The 25455-nt window shown below is 43.8% G+C and overlaps 1 pseudogene; it reads right to left on the reverse strand.

The window, feature by feature from the left end:
• Positions 1–21864: 21864 nt before the first annotated feature.
• On the reverse strand, positions 21865–23268 carry LOC147343573 (non-selective voltage-gated ion channel VDAC3-like; annotated as a pseudogene).
• Between the last annotated feature and the right edge of the window lie 2187 nt (positions 23269–25455).

Below are 25455 nucleotides of genomic sequence, written 5' to 3' on the forward strand. Positions count from 1 at the left end.
CAGTCAAAGGCTTTGGCATAGTCAATAAAGCAGAAATAGATGTTTTTTTGGAACTCTCTTGCTTTTTCCATGATCCAGCGGATGTTGGCAATTTGATCTCTGGTTCCTCTGCCTTTTCTAAAACCAGCTTGAACATTAGGAAGTTCACGGTTCACATATTGCTGAAGCCTGGTTTGGAGAATTTTGAGCATTACTTTACTAGCGTGTGAGATGAGTGCAATTGTGTGGTAGTTTGAGCATTCTTTGGCATTGCCCTTCTTTGGGACTGGAATGAAAACCGACCTTTTCCAGTCCTGTGGCCGCTGCTGAGTTTTCCAAATTTGCTGGCATATTGAGTGCAGCACTTTCACAGAATCATCTTTCAGGATTTGAAATAGCTCAACTGGAATTCCATCACCTCCACTAGCTTTGTTCTTAGTGATGCTTTCTAAAGCCCGCTTGACTTCACATTCCAAGATGTCTGGCTCTAGGTCAGTGATCATACCATCATGATTATCTGGGTTGTGAAGATCTTTTTTGTACAATTCTTCTGTGTATTCTTGCCATCTCTTCTTAATATCTTCTGCTTCTGTTAGGTCCATACCATTTCTGTCCTTTATCGAGCCCATCTTTGCATGAAATGTTCCTTTGGTATCTCCGATTTTCTTGAAGAGATCTCTAGTCTTTCCCATTCTGTTGTTTTCCTCTATTTCTTTGCATTGATCACTGAAGAAGGCTTTCTTGTCTCTTCTTGCTATTCTTTGGAACTTTGCATTCAGATGTTTATATCTTTCCTTTTCTCCTTTGCTTTCCGTGTCTCTTCTTTTCACAGCTATTTGTAAGGCCTCCCCAGACAGCCATTTTGTTTTTTTGCATTTCTTTTCCATGGGGATGGTCTTGATCCCTGTCTCCTGTACAATGTCACGAACCTCATTCCATAGTTCATCAGGCACTCTATCTATCAGATCTAGGCCCTTAAATCTATTTCTCACTTCCACTGTATAATCATAAGGGATTTGATTTAGGTCATACCTGAATGGTCTAGTGGTTTTCCCTACTTTCTTCAACTGAAGTCTGAATTTGGCAATAAGGAGTTCATGGTCTGAGCCACAGTCAGCTCCTGGTCTTGTTTTTGCTGACTGTATAGAGCTTCTCCATCTTTGGCTGACAGAATGTGGTCCACTGGAGAAGGTAATGGCAAACCACCTCAGTATTCTTGCCTTGAGAACCCCATGAACAGTATGAAAAGGCAAAATGATAGAATACTAAAAGAGAAATTCCCCAGGTCAGTAGGTGCCCAATATGCTACTGGAGATCAGTGGAGAAATAACTCCAGAAAGAATGAAGGGATAGAGCCAAAGCAAAAAGAATACCCAGCTGTGGATGTGACTGGTGATAGAAGCAAGGTCCGATGCTGTAAAGAGCAATATTGCATAGGAACCTGGAATGTCAGGTCCATGAATCAAGGCAAATTGGAAGTGGTCAAACAAGAGATGGCAAGAGTGAATGTCGACATTCTAGGAATCAGCGAACTGAAATGGACTGGAATGGGTGAATTTAACTCAGATGATCATTATATCTACTACTGTGGGCAGGAATCCCTCAGAAGAAATGGAGTAGCCATCATGGTCAACAAAAGAGTCCAAAATGCAGCACTTGGATCAATCTCAAAAACAACAGAATGATCTCTGTTTGTTTCCAAGGCAAACCATTCAATATCACAGTAATCCAAGTCTATGCCCCAACCAGTCAAGCTGAAGAAGCTGAAGTTGAACGGTTCTATGAAGACCTACAAGACCTTTTAGAACTAACACCCAAAAAAGATGTCCTTTTCATTATAGGGGATTGGAATGCAAAAGTAGGAAGTCAAGAAACACCTGGAGTAACAGGCAAATTTGGCCTTGGAATACAGAATGAAGCAGGGCGAAGACTAATAGAGTTTTGCCAAGAAAATGCACTGGTCATAACAAACACCCTCTTCCAACAACACAAGAGAAGACTCTATACATGGACATCACCAGATGGTCAACACCAAAATCAGATTCTAAACGGTAGATACTTATAAAACCTTCCCCCTCAGCGCCCATTTCCTTTGGAGATTACGAATCCTGCGGTCCTTTTGTTGTCACAGAAGAAATAATGCTTTTACAGTAGACATAATGCTTCTGTGGGGTTTTGCAAGGAAACAGTTCTTTGATCAACCTGAAAACATGGAGGACTGTCCAGTTCAATGGACAACAGTGGTATACACTGCTTTCCCTAAGGAGTTTCTGCTCTGGTGCATTCCTGGCAGGTTCACTATTTGAGCCTTCCAGCCATACATAAACTTTACTTAGAGTCCAGAGGGTTTGAAGAACTAAAGCTCCCAATTCACAACCACTACTGCTCTGACAAACCACAAATTCCTGGCATGTCACTGTAAGTGTCACTGTCAGCGCAGGGTGACAAAATGAAATGTATGCCCAAGAGAGCTCCTTTCAAAGTATTTAAATATGAATCACAGCCCTGTCTTCCAAACACAGTGCTAGCCAACCTAATAGAGGAATACTTCAAACAGTACGTTTGAAAGTGTGTTTTCTGCTTATTAGAGGAAAACTATAATTCCTGAAAAAAAGAAAATTCTATATCTGATTTTTGAACAAGCACTTGGAGAGATGGATAGATATATAGATGATGAGACATAAATAGATATGAATGGATGGACAGATGGAATAGGTGTGTTTGGAGTATGGTAGGCCCTAATGGGGCAAGGAGATCCAACCAGTCCATTTCACTCTCCCTAGGGGAGAGTGAAAAAGTTGGCTTAAAGCTCAACATTCAGAAAACGAAGATCATGGCATCTGGTCCCATCACTTTATGGAAAATAGATGGGGAAACAGTGGAAACAGTGTCAGACTTTATTTTTTGGGGCTCCAAAATCACTGCAGATGGTGACTGCAGCCATGAAATTAAAAGACGCTTACTCCTTGGAAGAAAAGTTATGACCAACCTAGATAGCATATTGAAAAGCACAGACATTACTTTGCCAACAAAGGTTCATCTAGTCAAGGCTATGGTTTTTCCTGTGGTCATGTATGGATGTGAGAGTTGGACTGTGAAGAAGGCTGAGCACCAAAGAATTGATGCTTTTGAACTGTGGTGTTGGAGAAGACTCCTGAGAGTCCCTTGGACTGCAAGGAGATCCAACCAGTCCATTCTGAAGGAGATCAGCCCTGGGATTTCTTTGGAAGGAATGATGCTAAAGCTGAAACTCCAGTACTTTGGCCACCTCATGCGAAGAGTTGACTCATTGGAAAAGACTCTGATTCTGGGAGGGATCGGGGGCAGGAGGAGAAGGGGACAACAGAGGATGAGATGGTTGGATGGCATCACTGACCTGATGCACGTGAGTCTGAGTGAACTCCAAGAGTTGGTGATGGACAGGGAGGCCTGGCGTGCTGCGACTCATGGGGTCTCAAAGAGTCGGACATGACTAAGCGACTGAATTGAACTGAGGCCCTATGCTAAGTTGTGTCTGACTCTCTGAGACCCCATGGACTGTAGCCCACCAGGATGCTCTGTTCATGAGATTTCCCAGGCAAGAATACTGGAGTGGGTTGCCATTTCGTTTTCCAGGGAATCTTCCTAATCCAGGGATAGAACCTGTATCTTCCACACTGGCAGGTGGGTTCTTTACCATTGAGCCATCAGGGAAGCATCCAAGTAAGGACAATTATGTTGTTTTAAAAAAGGACCATTAAGTCTATGACATAATGTCTACAATGCAGTTAGTATGCTGCTTGGCTCCAGTGAACACTCGTCTATAATTATTAGTATTTTTGCTTCTTTGGAAAATCTTTGCATCTATTCTTTCCACTTGCAACCTTTACATTCTTATTTATCCTCCAAAAACCTAGCTGAGGCATCACTTTCTCCAGGACATGTGTGAGCGTGTGCACACGTGCACACACACACACACACAAACACATTTGTTGTTCAAGAGTATTTGTTGTTCCTAGGCTACCTGTGGTTCAGACTCAAGGCCTTTGCTGTGGCAGGTTTGTCTATGCGTTTGGTCCTGTGGCCTGGCTTGGAGCTCCTTGACAGCACATACACAGTGTCTAAACACCTTCCAGCCCCATGCCTGGCACTTGATACATGTTTATATAGTTGAACTGATAAGTCACCTCTGGTAAACCGCTTCTCATTCCCTTAGGAGTAATCTTTCTTTCCTTTGGAGATGCGCCCACAGCTCTTCATAATGTTTCTGGTACAGGTCTTGTCACAGTTGTGATCACATGCCTGTGTAATATGCACACATACAGACTGTGTCTTATTCAATGTTATATGACATGAAGCCCCTATGGTATGCCTGGTGGGTGGTAACAGGTAAGTTATCTACAAATACCTGTTAAATGCATGTGTTAAATGTATAATAAGAGCTTCAAATGTCCATTCCTCTTATACTCAGAAAGTATAAAAGGAAGGCAGATGACAGGAATTGGCTTGGGTTAGGTAAGCCTGGAATAGGCCTGGGGAGGCCAACTTTTCAATTCTGGCTTTTTCACCAATTAACTGTGTGATTTGTCCTCCCGATTGGGCTTTACCTGTCTGGGCTTCATTGGTGTCAAGGTGGATGGGGCTTCCTTGGTGGCTCAGTAGTACAGAATCCACCTGGCAGTTCAGGAGACACGAGTTTGATCCCTGATCTGGGAAGATGTCACGTGCCCTGGAGCAGCTAAGCCCGCGCGCTGCTGAGACCTTGTGCCCTAGAGGCTGTGCTCCCCAACAAAAGAAGGCACAGCAGAGAGAAGCCTGCACGCTGCAACAAACAGTAGCCCCCGCTTGCCGCAGCTAGAGAAAAGCCTGCACAACAACAAATGCCCAGCATAGTCAAAAATAAATAATTTATTTTAAAGATACTCTGGACGTGTGAGATAATTCTGCTGTGCTGTGCTTAGTTGCTCAGAAAGTCAGACTCTTTGCTACCCCATGGACTGTGGCCTGCCAGGCTCCTCTGTCCATGGGATTTTCCAGGCAAGAATACCGGAGTGGGTAAGATAATTCTAATGTGGTCCACTCTACCTTTAAAGTTCTAGGACTTAGTTACTCTAAAGGTACATTGGAGTATGCATATAAAAGGCCTTCAGTATTAGGAAAAGGTATTTAAACTACTTATTGATTTATTCAATAGATATTTATTGAATGTTTTCTGTGTGTCAGGCATTGCTCAAGGTAGATTTCAGGGAAATAGCAGTGAATAAGAAAAGTCTTGTTCACCGTACGAGAGCTTATATTTTAACAGGGAGGGGGCCAACAATAAAGAAACAGATATAGCAATGTAAGGTGGCAATATGGACTATTAAAACAATAGAAAACTAAAAATTGGGGATTGAGAATGAAAGAAGGAGTGAGGTGCTCTCTACAAAGGCTGGGAGGGAAGGCCTCTAGAGGAAGTCAAAGAGAGTTAGAGCAGAGAGCCAGATGCACAGAGTCAGACAGGACTGAAGTGACTTAGCACACAGCACTCACATCACAGAAGGTGAAATTTGGGGTCTGGGGAAGGGAGGCCATGGAGATGGAGAGCCTTAATCTAATTGCAGAAATGAGCACAGAAGGTTCCTGTTCTCCTGTTGTGGAAAGGAACAGCCAAATTCCTGTTAAAGATTCCTGCTCGGTATGTCCCTCTTCCCTTAAGCTAATTTTCTCTGCAATTCTGCAGCAGTGCAAACTCAATGACTAACCCATGATTTAGTTCCATAGGGCTTCCCTGGTGGCTCAGAAGGTATAAAGAATCAGCCTTCAATGTAGGAGATCTGAGTTTGATCCTTGGGTCAGAAAGATCCCCTGGAGAAGGGAATGGCTACCCACTCCAGTATTCTTGCCTGGAGAATCCCATGGACAGAGGAGCCTGGTGGGCTACAGTCCATGGGGTCGCAAAGAGTCAGACACAACTCTGACTGAGCAACTAACACTTTCACTTAAGTTCCACGAGTTTGATTTCTCCTTCATCTTATCTGTGATCCAGCAGTGGAAGGCTATTTGTATGTTTTGTATGTTCTTAGTGGGAAGGGAGGGTTCTGCTTTGCTTGCTTCTGAGCGGGGCAGCATGGATGGTGAGGTGAGCCCAACACTACTGAGGTGGAGAGTGATGCTATAGGGCTATTGTACCACCACTGGGAGAAGGCTGGGGAAAAAGCGGAAACAGAGGGGCAAAGCCTTGGCCTGCCTGTCTCTGGATCCCACATCTGTGGAGAGCTTTATAAACAGAGTCACTTTCTGTCTGGACTAGCCTAACTGAAGGCAGGTACACATTTAGATGACTGCCCCACCTGTTTCCATCCACCAGTTTGTCTGCTAAATTGAAGCACGTTTGTTAAATACGTATTAAATTGTTCTTGTGTGTGCTCAGTCTTGTCCAACTCTTCACGACCCCACGGACTGTAGCCCTTCAGGCTCCTCTGTCCATGGTATTTCAGCCCCCCTACCCCCCACCCCTGCCCCCGCAAGAATACTGGAATGGGTTGCCATTTTCTTCTTCAGGGGATATTCCTGATCCAGGGATCGAATTCTTGTCTCCTGTGTCTCTTGCATTGGCAGTGAGCTCATTTACTAGTGAGCCACCTAGGAAGCCCTTTAAAATGTTCTTACAGTCAAGTTTATTGGGCAATCATTTCCTTGTCTTTGTCAGAAGGATGGCAGTGGTTCACAGAATTTCTGGGAGCAGTGGCAGCAACACGTGGACCAAGTAGGAACAGTAGTATCAGTGAGACACCAAGATGGCTTCTACCAAAGTGGTAGCAGTGATGGAGAAAGTGGATATTTCTGGAATATGTTTTGCAGTAGAATCAACAAAGACTTGTTTCTTGATTGGGTAGGGTTGGGCTATTATTAATGGGGGAAATAAGAATACTTAAACTGATGAGGTTTTTGCCATAAACAACTGGGGGATCATGGTTCCATTTATTGAGACTAGAAGGACTTTGGCAGAAATGACTTTGGCAGAAAAAATAAATTAAAAAAAATTATCCTTTGGGGACTTCTCTGGGGGTCCAGTGGTTAGGGCTCCACATTTCCAATGCAGGGGCAAGGGTTCAATCCCCGGTCTGGGAACAAAGATCCTCCTATGCTGAGCAGTGCAGCCAAAAGTTAAAAAGAAGAAGAAGAATTCCACTTTGGAGATGTTAAGTTTGAGAGGTCTATAACCCTATTATGGCAGTCAGATGTACACCAGGGGAGTTCAGGACAGGAGATTCAAAGCTGAAAAATAAAGTTTCCAAATATCCCATTTCTTTCTCAGGTGTTAGGTTAAGGTAAGGAGGGGGAGGAAATCCTTCTTGGCTTCAGAGAAATGAGTTCAGTTCAGTCGCTCAGTCGTGTCCGACTCTTTGCGACCCCATGAATCGCAGCACGCCAGGCCTCCCTGCTGCTGCTGCTGCTGCTGCTGTCACTTCAGTTGTGTCCGACTCTGTGTGACCCCATAGACATCAGCCCACCAGGCTCTCCTGCCCCTGGGATTCTCTAGGCAAGAACACTGTGTCCATCACCAACTCCCGGAGTTCACTCAGACTCACATCCATCAAGTCAGTGATGCCATCCAGCCATCTCATCCTCTGTCGTCCCCTTCTCCTCCTGCCCCCAATCCCTCCCAGCATCACAGTCTTTTGAAATGAGTCAACTCTTCACATGAGGTGGCCAAAGTACTGGAGTTTCAGCTTTAGCATCATTCCTTCCAAAGAAATCCCAGGGCTGATCTCCTTCAGAATGGACTGGTTGAATCTCCTTGCAGTCCAAGGGACTCTCAAGAGTCTTCTCCAACACCACAGTTTAAAAGCATCAATTCTTCGATGCTCAGCCTTCTTCACAGTCCAACTCTCACATCCATACATGACCACAGGAAAAACCTTAGCCTTGACTAGACAGACCTTTGTTGGCAAAGTAATGTCTCTGCTTTTGAATATGCTCTCTAGGTTGGTCATAACTTTCCTTCCAAGGAGTAAGCATCTTAATTTCATGGCTGCAGTCACCATCTGTAGTGATTGGTCAGGGGCGGCAGCTGAGAGGAGCTACCCCCTGTCCAAGGTCAGGGGCGGAGGCCGGGAGGAGCTACCCGACGCCCCTACATCCGAGGCCAGGGGTGGCGGCTGGGAGAACCAACCAGTGGCTGCGCGGTCGCAGGAGGGCCTAGAGGAGCTATCCCACGTTGAAGGTCAGGAAGGGCAGCGGTGAGGAGATACCCCTCGTCCAAAGGTAAGGAGCAGCGGCTGCGCTTTGCTGGAGCAGCCGTGAAGAGATACCCCACGCCCAAGGTAAGAGAAACCCAAGTAAGACGGTAGGTGTTGCAAGAGGGCATCAGAGGGCAGACACACTGAAACCATACTCACAGAAAACTAGTCAATCTAATCACACTAGGACCACAGCCTTGTCTAACTCAGTGAAACTAAGCCACGCCCGTGGGGCCACCCAAGACGGGTGGGTCATGGTAGAGAGGGCTGACAGAATGTGGTCCACTGGAGAAGGGAATGGCAAACCACTTCAGTATTCTTGCCTTGAGAACCCCATGAACAGTATGAAAAGGCAAAATGATAGGATGCTGAAAGAGGAACTCCCCAGGTCAGTAGGTGCCCAATATGCTACTGGAGATCAGTGGAGAAATAACTCCAAACAGAATGAAGGGATGGAGCCAGAGCAAAAACAGTACCCAGCTGTGGAGTGACTGGTGATAGAAGCAAGGTCCGATGCTGTAGAAAGCAATATTGCATAGGAACCTGGAATGTCAGGTCCATGAATCAAGGCAAACTGGAAGTGGTCAACAAGAGATGGCAAGAGTGAATGTCAACATTCTAGGAATCAGTGAACTAAAGTGGACTGGAATGGGTGAATTTAACTCAGGTGACCATTATATCTACTACTGCGGGCAGGAATCCCTCAGAAGAAATGGAGTAGCCATTATGGTCAACAAAAGAGTCCGAAATGCAGCACTTAGATGCAATCTCGAAAACGACAGAATGATCTCTGTTCGTTTCCAAGAGAAATGAGTAACTAGTGTCTATTTGTTAATTTATATTTTCATTTGTTCCTTGAATATCTGAGTCTTTTTCAATGCTAGTGTGTTGAATTCTATGGTTACAATGGTAATTAGATGAGCGAAAATAGATACAATCACTGCCTTCACTGAACGTGACACCTAGAACAGCACTGTGCAACATAATCTGAGTTTCTTACATAAGCTTAAATTTTCTAGTAGCCACATTAAAAATGTAAAAAGAAATAGGAGAAATTAACTTTAATAATATATGTTATTTAATCCAATATGTCCTCAAGGAAATGGCAACCCAGTCCAGGATTCTTGCTTGGAAAGTCCCATGGACAGACTGTAGCCTGGCGGGCTACAGTCCACGGGGTTGCAAAAAGTTGGACATGACCAAGTGGCTGAGCATGCATTGTCATTTCAACACGTAATCAATATCAGAACTATTAATGAGATATTTTACTGTTTTCATTAGGTGTTCAAAATCCATTGTGTATTTTTCCCATTCAGCTCATCTCAGTTCCGACTAATCACGTTTCAAGCGCTCAGTAGTCACATGTGGCTGGTGGACAGCTCAGATCTAGAGGGTGTTGTACACCTTTGCCCATTGATATGCAAACCCCATCCTTCTGCCTACTGATCATTTCAGGATATTGGGGCCATCTGGAGCTCCAGGATGCTGTAAAATAGCAAAAAAAAAAAAAAAAGTGGACCCTCTGAGGATCATGGCCCCTGAGCAAAGCCATCAGTTCATGCTGCCTAAAGTAAGGAATTCGCCTGTAATGCAGGAGACTTGCTGGAGGCACAGATTTGATCCTTGGGTCGGGAAGATCCCCTAGAGAAGGAAATGGCGGCCCACTCCAGTATTATTGCCTGGAAAATCCCAGGGACAGAGGAGCCTGGTGGGCCACAGTCCACAGGGTCACCAGAGTTGGACATGACTGAGCAGTAAACAGCAAAGGGCCGGCAGTGGCAGCCTGATAACACTGGTACTGTCATTCCACATACTGGTATCCAGCTGTGCCCAGCCACACCTAGTTTAATTAGTAACCCACCGGAGGATAATTGCTGTGTGCTCTTAAAATGGCAGCATGTGAAGTAAATCAGAAAAAGAAAAATAAATATCATGTATTAACGCATATATATGGAATCTAGAAAAAATGGTACTTGTGAACCTGTTTGCAGGTCAGGAATGGAGACACACACATAGAGAACAGACCTGTGGACACAGTGGGGGAGGGAGGAGGTGGGATGAATTGAGAGAGTAGTATTGAAACACACACATTATCATATGTAAAATAGACAGCTAATGGAAGCTGTTGTATAACACAGGGAGGTCAACGCGGTACTCTGTGACAACCTAGAGGGTGGATGGGCTGGCAGGGAAGGTTCAAGAGGGAGGGGACATATGCATATGTATCGCTGATTCACATTTTCATATAGCAGAAGCCAACACAACATTATAAAGCAATTATCCTCCAATTAAAAATAAATTTTTAAAAATGTAAATAAAATAAAATGGCAACATTGACATTATGGTAAATATGTTTACTGGCAAGGTAAAACAGAAAAAGTCAGTTTTCAGTAAATCAAGCTATCTCAACCCCAGTTTTCAGTAAATCAAGCTATCTCAACCCCAGAGTCTCCATGGACCATCTCCCTTGTCATGTGTCCCTGACACGCGGTGGTGACTCCATTAGGTGGTATTTCTCCTCTGAACCCCAGCACGTGGCCATGCAGGGCTCAGTGTGTGTTCAGCAGGCGAACGCCGGAACGGTAAGCTTGTTCTGTGACTCAGGCAATGAAAGCATGTAGGATTATGTTTTCTAAATCGGTTCTTTCTTCAAATGACAGATACAGGCAAAGACGAATGCCTTCTCTGACATCTTCCTCTCAGGAGGTATCAACACAGGTATTTCTTTAATAAGCATGCCTCATAGCTGGTTGCCTCTTCCCTATCACATGCAGTTCTGCAGCTTCTGAAACCCAAGAGAGGTGCTGAAGCTCAAACAGAGAGACAGGCTTCATGGGGAGGACTGCTGCTTAGGAAAAGCACTTCTCCTGACTGAAGGCTGCCCATGCAGACATGCCTGAGGCAGTGGCCATTTCCCTGCTTAAGTTTTCCCCTGAACATTCCATGTCTCAGGACAGATCCAGCCCAGTGTGGGCAAACGCGTTGAAAATTACTCAGGCGTTTCTTTTTTTTTTTTTTGTCTTTTTGGTTCATCTGCTGTTTCACTAGAATCTGAACACTAGTTCCACACCTTCCCCACCACCACCACCCTCCTGCCAGCTTCCTAAACCTGAAGATGTGGCTCGAAGGGGCATCAGCAACAAAAGACTGAGAAAGGCTGTGATAAGCCCAGTCCTTCGAGAAGCGGCCTCCAGGGACTGATCAAGGAGCCAGAGGAAGTGGGCCTGCCATCAGTCTTGAGTAAAAGAGAAGGAGGAAGATGGGATAAATTCTTCAAATGAAGGAACGCTGGGCAAGGTCAAAGGGAGCCTGAGACAGAGCCACCAGCCAGCCAGAGGAGTTCCACGTCTCCCAGGAAGGGCCTGTTCCTAGGGCCCCTGCCACCCTCAGTCATTGGCAGGGAGCTGCCTGTAGGGCGGTTGGCCTCAACCAAGGCAGAGAGAGATATCAGAGCAGCAGCTGGTAACCCGGACCAGCGATGCCTCTGGTCACTGGAGGTCTGGGAGGTGCACCCCGTGACCGCTTCCAGGGCCAGGTCCAGTTTCTCTCATGAACAAGCTGTGTGGGCCCTGCTTGGTTCATACATGGAGCAAGCGCCACATGATACGGGGGCCTATCCCTGGACCTGGTGCTGAGGTCCCAGGTCAAGTTCCCGACCATCACTTATTAGCTATGTGATCTTAGAGGGGTCACCGGGCCTCTCTGAGCCTGGGCTTCTTGATTTTAAACCAATACCTGTCTTGCAGGGTTGTGGTTAAGGAAATGAGTGTGTGTGGGTGAGAGTGCTTTGTATGTTGATACAAACGCTGAATGTCCATGTCATAATAAAATCAACAACGCGCAGTCATTAAAGACTAATGACAGGAAGTCTGGAATTTTGCTCTAAGGAAAGTCTGTGGCAATGAGAGAGACTTGCCCACCTTTGTGGTTACGTTTGTGGAGCGTAGCTCGCTAGCCCAGTATGCAGGCTCCACAGAGTCCCCATCACTTAATGGATGCCAGTCCCTAGACTACGTTCTAGGCAGATATTTATGAAAATTTGAAAATGCACAAAGACTGGGGAAGATGATGAGTGTTCTCAGAAAGGCCTAACATTGTACAGAAGGTGGCTCTTCTGCAGCTCCTGAGTAATTCACGGTGGAGGCTAATTCACCGTGAGTCACTGGTAGCTGCCTACTGCTTCCTTGCTTTCTTTCCTCTCTGCCATCTAAGATGAGGAAGACGCTGGGGACAAAAAAGCTGTCTGAGTGAAAGGTCATCTGGCATTTTTATCCTAGGGCAACATAGATATTTGAAAGGCTGGGGCGCTACCTCTTAGAGCCCCCAGGGTGAGAGCACAGGCATAAGCGGTGGCTCAGAGGTCTCTCTAGAGACTCGGATTCCAGGGCAGACTTGTTCACTGTGAAGGATTCTAGAAGATGGGGAGAGAGAAACTGGAAGAAAAGGCTGAAAATATTCTGTGGGTTTATCTCCAAATAGTTGAAGGATTCAGAACTGTATAGATTTTATTCTATGGAATAAAAAAAGCAGTGAAGTAGATCATCTGATATTGGAATCCAGGCTTCTAATGTTAGCTCTGTAAATCAAATTAGACATTGGACTGGTAGCAATCAGGTAGCCAAAGGTGGAGACTGAACTGCACCAAGTGATTCACATCATTAACAATTTATTAAACTATGAGGAAATAGGTGACCCCACCCGAGGATACTTCTAGACAGAAGACTCCCCAGTCAGGCTACTTGCTTCTCTGCTAATCTCCATGAAGGGTTTTGCCACCACCCAAAGATCAAAGGCAGTGGTTTCTCCTTCAAACACAGCCCTGAAGTTATGGCTTTCCCAACGTCTCTCTCCTGGCCACGCCACCTCTTCTAGTCCGTAGCAACCAACAGGCACAGCCAGCTCAAAGGGCACAGAAATAAACCAGACACCAACGGAGGGGGTCTGACTAAACCAGGGTTTCTGCCAGTGTGGCCCAAGGACCACCAGCATCAGAGTGACCTGCAGAGCTCACCAAGGAGGAGATTTCATCACCCCGCCCAGACGTACTTATTCAGAACATCTGGGAGTGAAATGCAGAATCTGCATTCTTTCCCCACCAACACACACTAGTTTTCCCCAAGCCATTCTTTTGCACACCAGACTGTGAGATCCCATTAGATTATCACTAAGCTCTCAGATCAAAAATCCTATGGCTTCATGATCCTGACTTGAGAGCATTTATCTTATTTTTCAGTTATGTAAAATTTTAAAGTTCTTTTCCCCAAAGATATACTCTCTGGACTTTCTCTTTTAAGAGCCAGGGATCTATTTTTTTAAGTCTCAACAAAACATTCATAAAGTTATATATATATATATATATATATATACACACAGTATATTATAGGCAAGACCCTGTGTTTTGCATGGGAGATGGAAACACTCACTGGACAAAAATACATGAGGCACTCTGCCTTGAAGGTGTGTACAGGCTACTAGAGGAGCTAAGACTATGTGCAATCAACTTTGCTGCAAGATGGAGGGTCACCAGATCACAGGAGAAATAACACAAGAGGCCCTCTTCTGAGCGGTCAGTACCTGGCCTTGCCAGGAGTGAAATGTGCTGAATCTTAATTGTGGTGATACATATAAGTGGTAGAAACAAAGTTCTCCAAGGTTTGAGAGGAGAAAGATATCACAACCAACTAGGGCAATGAGGGGAGCTTCACAGACCAGCTGAGTGAACCCGTCAAGGAGAAGTAAGACTGCAGTGGGAAGAAGACATTCCCACGGAAGTAATGGTGTGAGAAAGGCGTGGGGCAGGGAACTGCGAGATGCAGTCATAGAATGCAGAGGAGTTCAGTCTGGAGTGAGTGGAGATGGGTTTCATTGGACTTCATTGGAAAGATGGATAGTTCCCTCACGTCAAACCACTCTGAAACTTAAAGGCTTAAAACAACCACCACCATTTATTTTGCTCATGAATCTATAGCTTTTCTTTGTTCTACTCAACTTAACCGGGGCTGGGGGGGTCCACTTTCATGAGGACTCGCTCGTGCGACTGGAGGGCTGGAGGTGGCTGACTCTTCTTCATGTGGCCTTCATGTGGCCATATAGCTTGGGCTTCCTCACAGCTATTGTGTGGCAAGAGTAAATGTCCCCACAGAGCCAGGTGCAAGACACATGACCTTTTATGACATAGTTTGAGGAGTCATAGTATCACTTCTGCTGTGAGCACCAATGCAAAATAAAAGAGAGGAAACAGAGTATTCACCTCTCCACGAGAGGAGCGTCAGCGATTTTTATGAGAAGGGAATATTGGAAGGGAGATGTTATAGCCAATGTTAGAAAATACATGTGAGAACAATCTCTAACGATGCATTAAATAGTAATAAAAAGCACTTTTAAAAAACGCAGATGATTTGATTATACATGTCATGACAGCCTTTCCAACAGGCAAAGCCACTACTGTGCTTGTTTTGCCGACGAGGAAGCAAAACTGGGAGAGCAGAAGGGCGGATTTGCCAGATTTCACAAAGGTTAATTTCAGAGCCCTCACTAGCGCTGGCACCATCCCCCGAGGCCCTAAGGGTCCCAGAACTGTGTTCCCTGGGTTTTTTAAGTTTCCAGAGAGAAGATAGCTTAACTGCAATTAGTTAAATCTACTGTACTTTTCCACTTTAACCTCCTCTCCATCATATTTCTAGTTGTCAGGTGTCATTGGGATGATTATGAGCATTTTGGAGATTCTGTTAAGGGGAAAGTGAATTATGAATACACTTAGTTTTCGTGGAGTGGGATTTATAGATGTGGCTTTCAATAACTTCAACGTATAGTTATTCCTGGGCTTCCCAAAGCAGATATGACTTCCAGTAATACTCCTAAGTCCAGGGCCAGAGGTCATACTGTGATATGACTGTGTCCTATGGTATCTAGAATTAGAATGAAAACACATGTGTGGTGGAGGAGAAAAAAAGTTCGAAACATACATAACTAGAAGCTAGTCTGTGGAGAATTCTTCCAATCAGAAAATAATTGTTGTACTTGCCCAAAGGTAGCACAGAATGCAAGGAAAGCAGAAAAACACTGTGATGCAAGTGTTTAGAGAGAAACTCTCTGAGAAGAAGACTGGAACTCAGAGCTGCTGACAACCAAGAAAGTTAATGATGCTTTCCCAAGTGGCTAATGATGCTTCCCACTCTGGGGGCTTCCCAAGCAGCTCAGTGGTAAAGAATCTGCCTGCTAATGTAGGAGAAGCAGGTTCAATCCCTGGGTCAGGAGGATCCCCTAGAGTAGTAAAAGGCAATCCAGTCCAGTATTCTTGCCGGGAAAAGTCCACAGATAGAGGAAAATTCCATGAACTGGCAGGCTAAAGTCCATGAGGTCACAAAGAGTTGGACACAACTGAGCAACTGAGCACATATACACACCATGGGTTCGAAAGAACTTGAAGAAAAATGAAGCTATCTGGTTGTTACCATGAAAGATGAACTCATAGAGAATAGGAACAGGGTCACAGTGATTATCAACTCATCAACAAAAAGCACCAGTAAAGTACCATTTCTCATGTTACAAGGATCCTGGAGTGTAGAGGATGGCCGTTAGTTACACATGCTGGATTAGACATGGCTTCTGACCTGTATGATGTAGGGTAGTGCAAAATGATGCTAACTCAGGCTAGCTTATTGGGTAAAACCAACAACAAAAGGGAAATAAAACATTACTTATATGATTCAGTTACTGTACTTTCATTATTCATTGGCACATACTTTTGTTACTTGAATGGGATGTAGGTAGTATGTTTGGGAAGAGGAAAAATGGGAAATCATTGTGGAAGCCTTATGCTTAACCATGACAGGAATTGGAGAAATCCAACCACAGAGGCTTTGTGGAGGAAATAGGATTCTAAGATTCACGGACAAAATGGGCTAGGCAGGGAGGTTATTCCCAATGCATGCTCCAAATAACAGTTGGGTACAGCTCTTGATGCAATTATGGTGTAAAAGGTAAGGGAACTCTGAGTGTGCTTGAGAGGAGTGATCTGAATAACAATTGTTATCATTTTTTAGATACCTGCGTCAAAGCAGAAGAAAACAAATCAGCTAAAATAACGTTCACTCCTGATGATGCCTTTGAATGAGAAACAATCTTTAGATGTGTTTGTTAATGGTCATAGGATCCAAGGCATCATCAGAAATGGTGAGGCTGGGCTCTAGTGAGGTTGATGAGTATGGCAGCCATAGCCAGATCTAAAGAAGAAGATGAGAGTTAATAGAAGTCAGAGTAGGACGGTGGCCGTGGCGACGGGACAAGGCAGCATGTCTGTGAAGAGATGAGCCATGGCAAGAGCTGGATGAATGGAAGCTCACCTGAGGATTACTGGTGGTATTGGCTTCTCCAAGAACAAAAAATAACCTCCTCTGTTTGCCCTTCTACTACCCCTAGCCACAACCTGGTTCTCTCTGTATATTTATGCCTAAAATCAATGGGCAGGTGCTATTCCCACCTGGCTCCTCCCAGTCTGGGTTCCACGCTGTCCCTGCACCAACTGCAGAATTCTTTTCCTAATCTCCTCAATCTTTTCTCCCCACAGGAGCCCTGGGCACAGTGGACCCTCTTTCCTTTCGGAAAATCCCTCCCCTGACGCATGACTTCCATGACCTACACTCGAGCCTCTGCTCCTTCCTTTCGTCTTTCTCTTTTTGTTTGTTTTAGGGATCAGTGACGGCTCCGCCCTTTTCTCACTTTCAGCTCCTGTTTATTTTGGTGCCATTATCCTCAAGTCATGATGTCTCTGCAGGAGTCTTTTTAGTCTCTTGTTCATTTTGTAGTGTTGGTTTAGTTAATGTTTCGTTGTTAAGTAGTGTCCAACTGTTTTGTGACCCCGAGGACTGTAGCCAGCCAGGCTCCTCTGTCCACCGGATTTACCAGCAAGAATACTGGAGTGAGTTGCCATTTCCTCCTCCGGGGATCCTCTGACCCAGGGACTGAATGCTAGTCTGCTGCATTGCAGGCAGATTCTTAACTGCTGAGCCATCAGGGAAGCCCCCCTTACATCTTTCAGTGACTCCTTTCTCATATCATGTCAGTTGTGGGGACCCCCAGGTGTCAATCCTAGACCTCTGGTCTGCTGTCTTCATACTGAACTCTTGTTCATTTTTACTTTTCAAAAAGTGCACTTATTACAATAATCTCCAAATCTACATTTCCAGGGTCAATCTTTTAACCAAAGCTTGTATTACACACTCCTTGATGTATTATCATCATTTTAAACTCAAAACATCCAAAATTTACCTTCTCCTCTATCTACCAATACTAACTCCCTCTGTCACTTCCTAATTTCTGGCCATGTTATCACACTCAAATTCTCCTAAATTTGTGCTTTGGGGTTTTTGTTTTCCTTTGTCCCTTACATCAGTCACCAAGTCCTGCAGGTTCATCTCTGCCATGTGTATAAATTCATACCTGTCTCAGCTTATCCCAAGAAGTCCAAGCTGTCTCATTACATCTCTCCAGGGAACAGATCAGTAGCTGTTTTTTCGCTTCGTTATCTGCCTTAAACGCTGTTTGAGTAGCAATGGGAGTAGTACCATATACTACTAAACACTTACTGCTTTGTCAAGTACTTTAGTAGAAGGTTTAAATACATCACCTCATTTAAGCCTTCCAACCCTATGAACTGATACTACTGCTGTTATGCAAGTAGCTTAATGTAGAAAGTTGAGAATATTTTACAGAAATGTCAAAGGTAGATTTGAAAGTTAAAAAAAAATGACCAATATGACGTCGGTTATGTAAAGAGAAAAGGTTATTCTTAAGCCATAGCATGCAGGATATGAGTTAGAAATAAAGCTAGAGCTCTTTGTCTATGGCAGAGAAAATTGCAGAATCTCCTCCTGGAAGGCAGAAGGACTTAACTTAAAGTCATCAGACCAATAACCATGTTTTCTCTCTGAGAGTCCTCAGGTAACAGAAAAGATGTTTCAGGTCCAAATACAGGGAATTTTATGTTAGAAAGGTGCCATCTAATTTAATCCCCATTAAAAAACTAAAAGAAAGTAAAGTCTTGAAGCAGTAAAATGATTTGTTCAATGTCACAGTCTAATTCTACTCTATGAAGCAGTATTAGCAATCCTATGGGTGTGTTGAAATTGAGGCTACTTGGATGCAAAATATCATGAGCACTTTGACAAAATGGGTGGTAGGAAGTAAGAACAGAGGAATTGGGGGTCATCAGGGGTAAAGAAAGCATCTATATTCAGGTCGGTGAGCCTTGGGACTGGGGGACGAGGCAGCCTTCGTGTGCTCAGGAGCCAAGGGAATGAAGCACTGTCCCTGACATCTGTTTGTGGCAGGAAATGACACTATGGGTCAGTCCAAACCCAGAGATGGGGCAGGCTGGCTGCCAAGGTCCCTGACAACTGAACTGGGATTCTGAGTAAGGCTGGCCTCCCCACAGCCTAGAGACCAGACAGGGCAACCTATCAGATGCAAACAGGGAGTGTTTAGCTAGAGATGGACGCAGGGAGAGAGGGCCTTCGGACTAGGTGAGCACTCTGGATGCTTCTGGAAGCTGCCAGGTCTTACATAAGGTCCTTCTGGGTGTCAGTCGAGCCAAGAAATTGTGGCCAGGCTGCGGGACCCAGTCTGGACTAGTGGCTTACCCTCAAGCCCCCTAGGTATGTGAGGAGGGGTGGAGATACTCATGTCTTGCATCTGTGGCATCCAGGACTGAGTCTGGGGCTGGTGGGAATGAGAAGATGTAACTGGGAGCAGATTAGAAAGCATGGCTCCTGGAAGCAGGGTAGATTATGTGGGAATGTGGTGGATCAGGAGAATACGAATAACAGGCCCAGCAGCCTGGGTCTCTCAAAGGTCCTAGGTTGGTCCTCTGAAGACCTGGAACCTCAGCTCAGCTTTATCACTCACTGGTTGTGTGCCCCTGGCAAATGATTTGTATCTCTAGGTTGTGGCTTCTTCCTTTTAAGGGAGGAACTAATACAGCTGATAAGCAGAGGCACCGAATCTTATGAGCTTGTGCAGATGGTGGAGATACTGGGGCATCAAGGGTCTGGGAACAGGAAGTGCTCCTGGAACTGGAAGGTGCTGGGCAATTGGCAGCTGTCGCCCTTCTCAGTCACCTCTTCCCTGGGGCCCCTAACCCATTCTTCCAGATTTTCCCTCACTGGCCAGTGATCCATTCTCTCTTCATAGGATCAAGTCCAGAGTTGGACAAAGGCCATGAAGGAAGGACTGTCTGCCTAAATAGCGTTACTCCCTGTACCCATTCAGGCAACACCACTACCAGTGAACAGTCCTTGAATCCTTCTTCGCTGCCAGATTCCACATAGCTGCTTTGTATTCCCAACCCCTCCCCCAACAACTCTATAGCAGAGTTTCTCTAAGCAGCCGCAGTTTATAGCTGAAGTCACTGAGGCCCACAGAAGTTACAAACCAGTGGTGGGATCAGAATTCTGTGGACACAGCTGGGGAAGGAGAGGGTATGATGAATTGAGAGATACAGCAAAAACCGCTACAATATTGTAAAGTAAAGAAAGTGAAAGGGAAGTCTCCCAGTCGTGTCCGACTCTTTGTGACCCCATGGACTGTAGCTACCAGGCTCCTCCATCCATGGGATTCTCCAGGCAAGAATACTGGAGTGGGTTGCCATTTCCTTCTCCAGGAGTTCTTCCCAACCAGGGATTGAAGACCCAGGGATTGAACCTGGGTCTCCCAAATTGTAGGCAGACACTTTACCATCTGAGCCACCAGGGAAGTCATTGTAAAGTAATTAGCCTGCAATTAAAATAAATAAATTTTTTAAAAAAGAATATACATTACCATATGAAACAGATAGCCAGTAGGAATTTGCTCTATGATGCAGGGAGCTCAAATCCAGGGCTCTGTGACAACCTACAGGGGTGGGATGGGGTGGAAGCTGGGAAGGAGGTTCAAGAGGGAGGGGACATATGTATACCTATGGCTGATTCATGGTGATGTATGGTAGAAACCAACACAATATTGTGAATCAGTAATCCTCCAATTAAAAAGAAATAAATTAAATTAATTTTTTAAAACCAGCAAAAAAAAAATTTGAACTCAGACAGCCTCTGCCTTTTAACCACCAAACCACTAGTCTTTCCTAGACAAGGCGGCTAAAACATGAACAAGTAGAAATAGAGAGTAGAAAAGGAATTTTCATTGGTAACAACTGATAACTAGAGATTTGGGGAAAGAAATATGAAAAGAATTGAAATGGAGAAGAAAAATATCAGGATTTTGGGGAAAATACAGAGACCAAAATTTGTCTTGAGAATAAGATGAAAATGAAGCCATCAAAGCTGGTTTTATTCATGTATCACAGACTTATAAATTAAACATTCACTGAATAGCCAGAATTAAACATGATATCAGCATTTAGAGAATTCATAGCCTAAAAACCAGATGGTCATACGTCTCCAAAATATAGTTTAACAACAAGAGAGATTTCTGACAGAGTGTGGAAAGTGCTGCCTAAAACCTTTGGCCTAGATCCGTAGGCCAAAGTTACAGAAGGTTACAGAATTGCAGAAGGTGGTGGAGGCAAGAGTGGGAAGGTTCTTGATATTATCAGCAAGAAAGTCAAGTAAATTCTATTTATTCAAGTCAAGCTCTTTCCCCTCATCCCAGCCATATCAGACGAGAAAGAACAAACTTAGGGTCAATTATTTGGAAGCGGAGAGAGGACAGTCCAGTGCTTAAGACTTCAGCTTCCAATGCAGGGGGTGTGGGTTTAATCTTTGGTCGGGAAGCTAAGATCCTCGACGTGCCACAGCCCACTGAACGGAAACATAAAACAGAAGCCACGTTGCAACGAACTCAATGAAGTCTTTAAAATGGTCCACACACAAAGTTGTAGAAAAGAAAACTCTGCTTAGGAAGAAAACGTTTTCTCTCCACAGTTAATTTTCTCTCTACAGTTAATCAGAATAACTAAATCATTCTGATAATAATCAGAAATAATTGCCTGATAATCCATCTCAGTGATCCAAAGTCACTAACATTTGTTTTTTTAGAAGAAAAATTTTATTGGAATATGGTTGCTTTACAATGTTGGGTTAGTTTCTACTGTACAACAAAGTGAATCAGCGATATGTATACATATGTCCCCTCTTTTTTGGATTTCCTTCCCATTCAGGTCACCACAGAGCACTGAGCAGAGTTCCCTGTGCTATACAGTAGGTTCTCATTAGTGATCTATTTTATACATTTTTCCAGGCATTAAACCATTCTTTCTATTTTTTGGTTGCAAATGTGGTGGATTTACTTATTTTCCTCTGATGCAAAACCAAAGATTCGACCACGGCACAGAGACCGATGTGTTAAAAGGTCACGAAGAAGTGTGAGACCCGCAGCATGTGATGTACAAGCTGGAGGGCCACTGACACTACACTGATGCCGAGGAACACACCTAAAATAACACTTCAGAACACAGTGGCACCAATGTGACAGCTGCCAGGTACGCCTTCAAGCACCTCCCTTAGGATGGACTTACAGTCTCTACACTTTGGTATGGGCAAGATTACAATTCTTTGGAAGAATACAAAGTTTACACTTTTCAAAGCTCATAGAAGAATTTTAAGGCCAAGACACAGTGGGGTTCATTTCTCTTAATTCCCAGGGACAAAGCTGGTACATTGCTCAAAACCACATTAAGCTTCTTCATTCAAATCCCACCCCAAACTTGTGACTTCCTACATTGAAGTTCCTCCCATCAATTCAAGTAGATCAGGTCAATTTGACCCCTGGGCAAAGTGTCTGAGTATGACCCAGTCCAATCAGCCTGGCCAAACTTACTTTAGCAGATAAAAAAACTTCTATAAGTCACTTTGTATATATCAGTGATGATAAAGTGTATTTATCACTTTGTATTTATCAGTCAAACGGGTATTGTTAACTACCAGTCATCCAATTGATGTTTGGTGAAATTTCAATCTTTCTCTAACCTTCTGGGGGATAGAATCTCCAAATTCAACACCATGGTTCATGTAAGTGTGGAGCTGGAAGCCTGTAATCCAGGGCAAAATTATTCTGCAACAGTTTGGACAAAACTGTGTTGAAATTTATCTAATGGTCAGTAAGCCGGCCCTCAAAGACTAACACAGCCAAGTTACAAACGGTTCAGAAAAATCTGTATCAACATTACTGCCAAAACTAGAACAATCCCACTTATAGGAGACCTTCAAATTCCCACTCTTCTTTCCTGTGTTCAATATCAATATAGTATCAAGAGTCAGTTTCAACCCTTCAGCCAACTTATTCTATAAAGAAGTTTCTGTCCCGAGAAATTTTTCATTTTAGAGTGTAAGTAAGCCCATAGGTAGGCTTTCCAGGTGGCTCAGTGGTAAAGAATGGCGCCTGCCAATGCAGGAGATGCAGGAGATGAGGTTCAACCCCTGGGCCGGGAAGATCCCCTGGTGAAGGAAACCCACTCCAGTATTCTTAACAAATATTTTAAACATAATTTTATTTATTTATTTATCTGGGCTGTCTTGGTCCTCACTGCTATGTGGGTTTTTTCTCTAGTCGTGGGGTGTGTGGGTTTCTCACTGTGGTGGTTTCTCTTGTTGCAGAGTATGAGCTCTAGCGTGCTTGGATTTCAGTAGCTGCAGCACGTGGGCTCAATACCTGTGGCTCCTGGGTTCTAGAGCACAGTTGCTCCTCAACATGTGGGATCTTCCCAGATCAGGGATTGAATCCATGTCTCCTGCATTGGCAGGTGGATTCTTTAGCACTGAGCCACTAGGGAAGCCCCACTCCAGAATTCTTCCTGGGAGAATCCCACAGACAAAGGAGCATGGTGGGCTATAGTACATGAGATGGCAAAGAGTCTGACGCGACTGAGCATACGCACATACACAAGCCCATAGTTGCTGATCTTATATTTGGTTTCTAGCTTTCCTGATGCTTTTCCTGCATCAGTGTGAGCATGACCAGAAGGAGAAAAGTCCCCTCCATTACAAAACTTGTCTCTCATATATATTCAACTATACCAAACCCGTATCCTCTGATGAAGACATGCATCCTTGGCAGCTTTTCCTGGGTCACAGTAAATCAGTGTGTTATACATACTTCCAACCAGAGGGCCTGTCTCCATTCTGCAGGGGCATCCTCAATGTTAAACCATTCTTGCATTCTTGAAATAGTCCAATATAGTCATATTGCATTCACTAGACATTACTGAATTTGTTTTGCTAATAGTTGATTTAATTTTTTTTTTTACAATTTTATACAACATTATGTTGTATTCCCTGTAATTTTCTTATCTTATAATGTTCTTGACAGGTTTTGGTATCAATATAACACTGGCCTCAGAAAACAAGATGGAAAATGTTATTTAAAGGATAATTCTTAATTTTTATACATGGAGGGATCTTCAAATGCTCTTTTTTAGCATTTATTTCTAATACAATTCCACTTCTGCCAGACAGGAAACTTTATGTAATTTCAGTCCTTTGATATGGGTTGAGATTTTTTATTAAAACCCAACATCTGGTAATTTTTTATAAAGATTTCAAGTATACTTCAAAAAATAAATTTGCAGTGTTAGAGGAAATATCCTTTGCATATCAGTTAGGTCAAATTTGTTAATTTCAAGTTCAAATCTATATTTTTCTTCTCCTTAATGAGAAAGGTATGTTAAAATTTCACACTATAGCTGTAGACTTATCTATTTCTCCCAGCAATTAGGTTAATTTTTGCCTCATACATTTTAAGGCTAAGTTACTAAATGTATGCAAAATTTTTAAGTACATAGTGCTGTAGAACACAAATCTGGTATATGAAAACTGAAAACCAGGTCTAGAAAGGCTGTGTTCATCAGTTCACTCAATCATGTCTGACTCTTTGTGACCCCGTGGACTGCAGCACACCAAGCTTCCCTGTCTGTCATCAACTCCCAGACCTTAATCAAACTCATGTCCATCGAGTCAGTGATGCCATCCAACCATCTCATCCTCTGTCGTACCCTTCTCCTCCTGCCTTCAATCTTTCCCAGCCTTAGGGTCTTTTCCAATGAGTCAGTTCTTCACATCAGGTGTCCAAAGTTTTGGAGTTTCAGTTTCAGCATCAGTCCTTCCAATGAATATTCAGGGTTGATTTCCTTTAGGATGGACTGGTTGGATCTCCTTGTAGTCCAAGGGATTCTCAAGAGTCATCTCCAACACCACAGTTCAAAAGCATCAAGTGTTCAGCGCTCAGCTTTCTTTATAGTCCTCTCACATCCATACATAACTACTGGAAAAACTATAGCTTTGACTAGACAGAGCTTTGTTGGCAAAGTAATGTCTCTGCTTTTTAATATGCTGTCTAGGTTGGTCATAGCTTTTCTTCCAAGGAGCAAGCATCTTTTAATTTCATGGCTGCAATCACCATCTGCACTGATTTTGGAGCCCAAGAAAATAAAGTCTGTCACTGTTTCCATTGTTTCCCATCTATTTGCCATGAAGTGATGGGACCGGATGCCATGATCCTAGTTTTCTGAATGTTGAGTTTTAAGCCAACTTTTTCACTCTCCTCTTTCACTTTCATCAAGAGGCTCTTCAATGTTCTTACAAGCCATTAAAATACGAAGCCAAAAGGCAAGTGAAAATGCATAGACTTCGCTCTCAAAATAGGATATATTTCTCTTAATCTCACTTTCTGACTCAGTGTCTCCTTTATGGGTTTCTTTTCATGAATTATGATGATATAGTTTGATGAAATCATCCAGTGGTTTGATCCAGAAACCCTCTCCTTGTTTTGAGCTATCTTGAGTTGGCTTGAAGAAAGGTATGAAATCCCCAAACAAATGAATTATCAGTTGTAATTTGTTTAATTAAAAACTAAATATATACCAGAAGGGATTAATGGATATCTGATGGGGTGCTGTAAAACCAAACAATACAAGAGTGTACTCTTTCTAAAAAGTTTGGAAATCTTTGCGTTATCTCAGTTCAGTTCAGTTCAGTTGCTCAGTCGTGTCCGACTCTGCGACCCCATGAATCACAGCACGCCAGGCCTCCGTCCCTCACCAACTCCCAGAGTTCACTCAGACTCACGTCCATCGAGTCAGTGATGCCATCCAGCCATCTCATCCTCTGTCATCCCCTTTTCCTCCTGCCCCCAATCCCTCCCAGCATCAGAGTCTTTTCCAATGAGTCAACTCTTTGCATGAGGTGGCCAAAGTACTGGAGCTTCAGCTTTAGCATCATTCCCTCCAAAGAACACCCAGGACTGATCTCCTTCAGAATGGACTGGTTGGATGGATCTCCTTGCA

The sequence above is a fragment of the Bos grunniens genome, chromosome 27, assembly GCF_055505025.1.
Source record: "Bos grunniens cultivar Pamir isolate PY7600 chromosome 27, Bosgru_T2T1.0, whole genome shotgun sequence".
Classification (NCBI taxonomy): domain Eukaryota; kingdom Metazoa; phylum Chordata; class Mammalia; order Artiodactyla; family Bovidae; genus Bos; species Bos grunniens.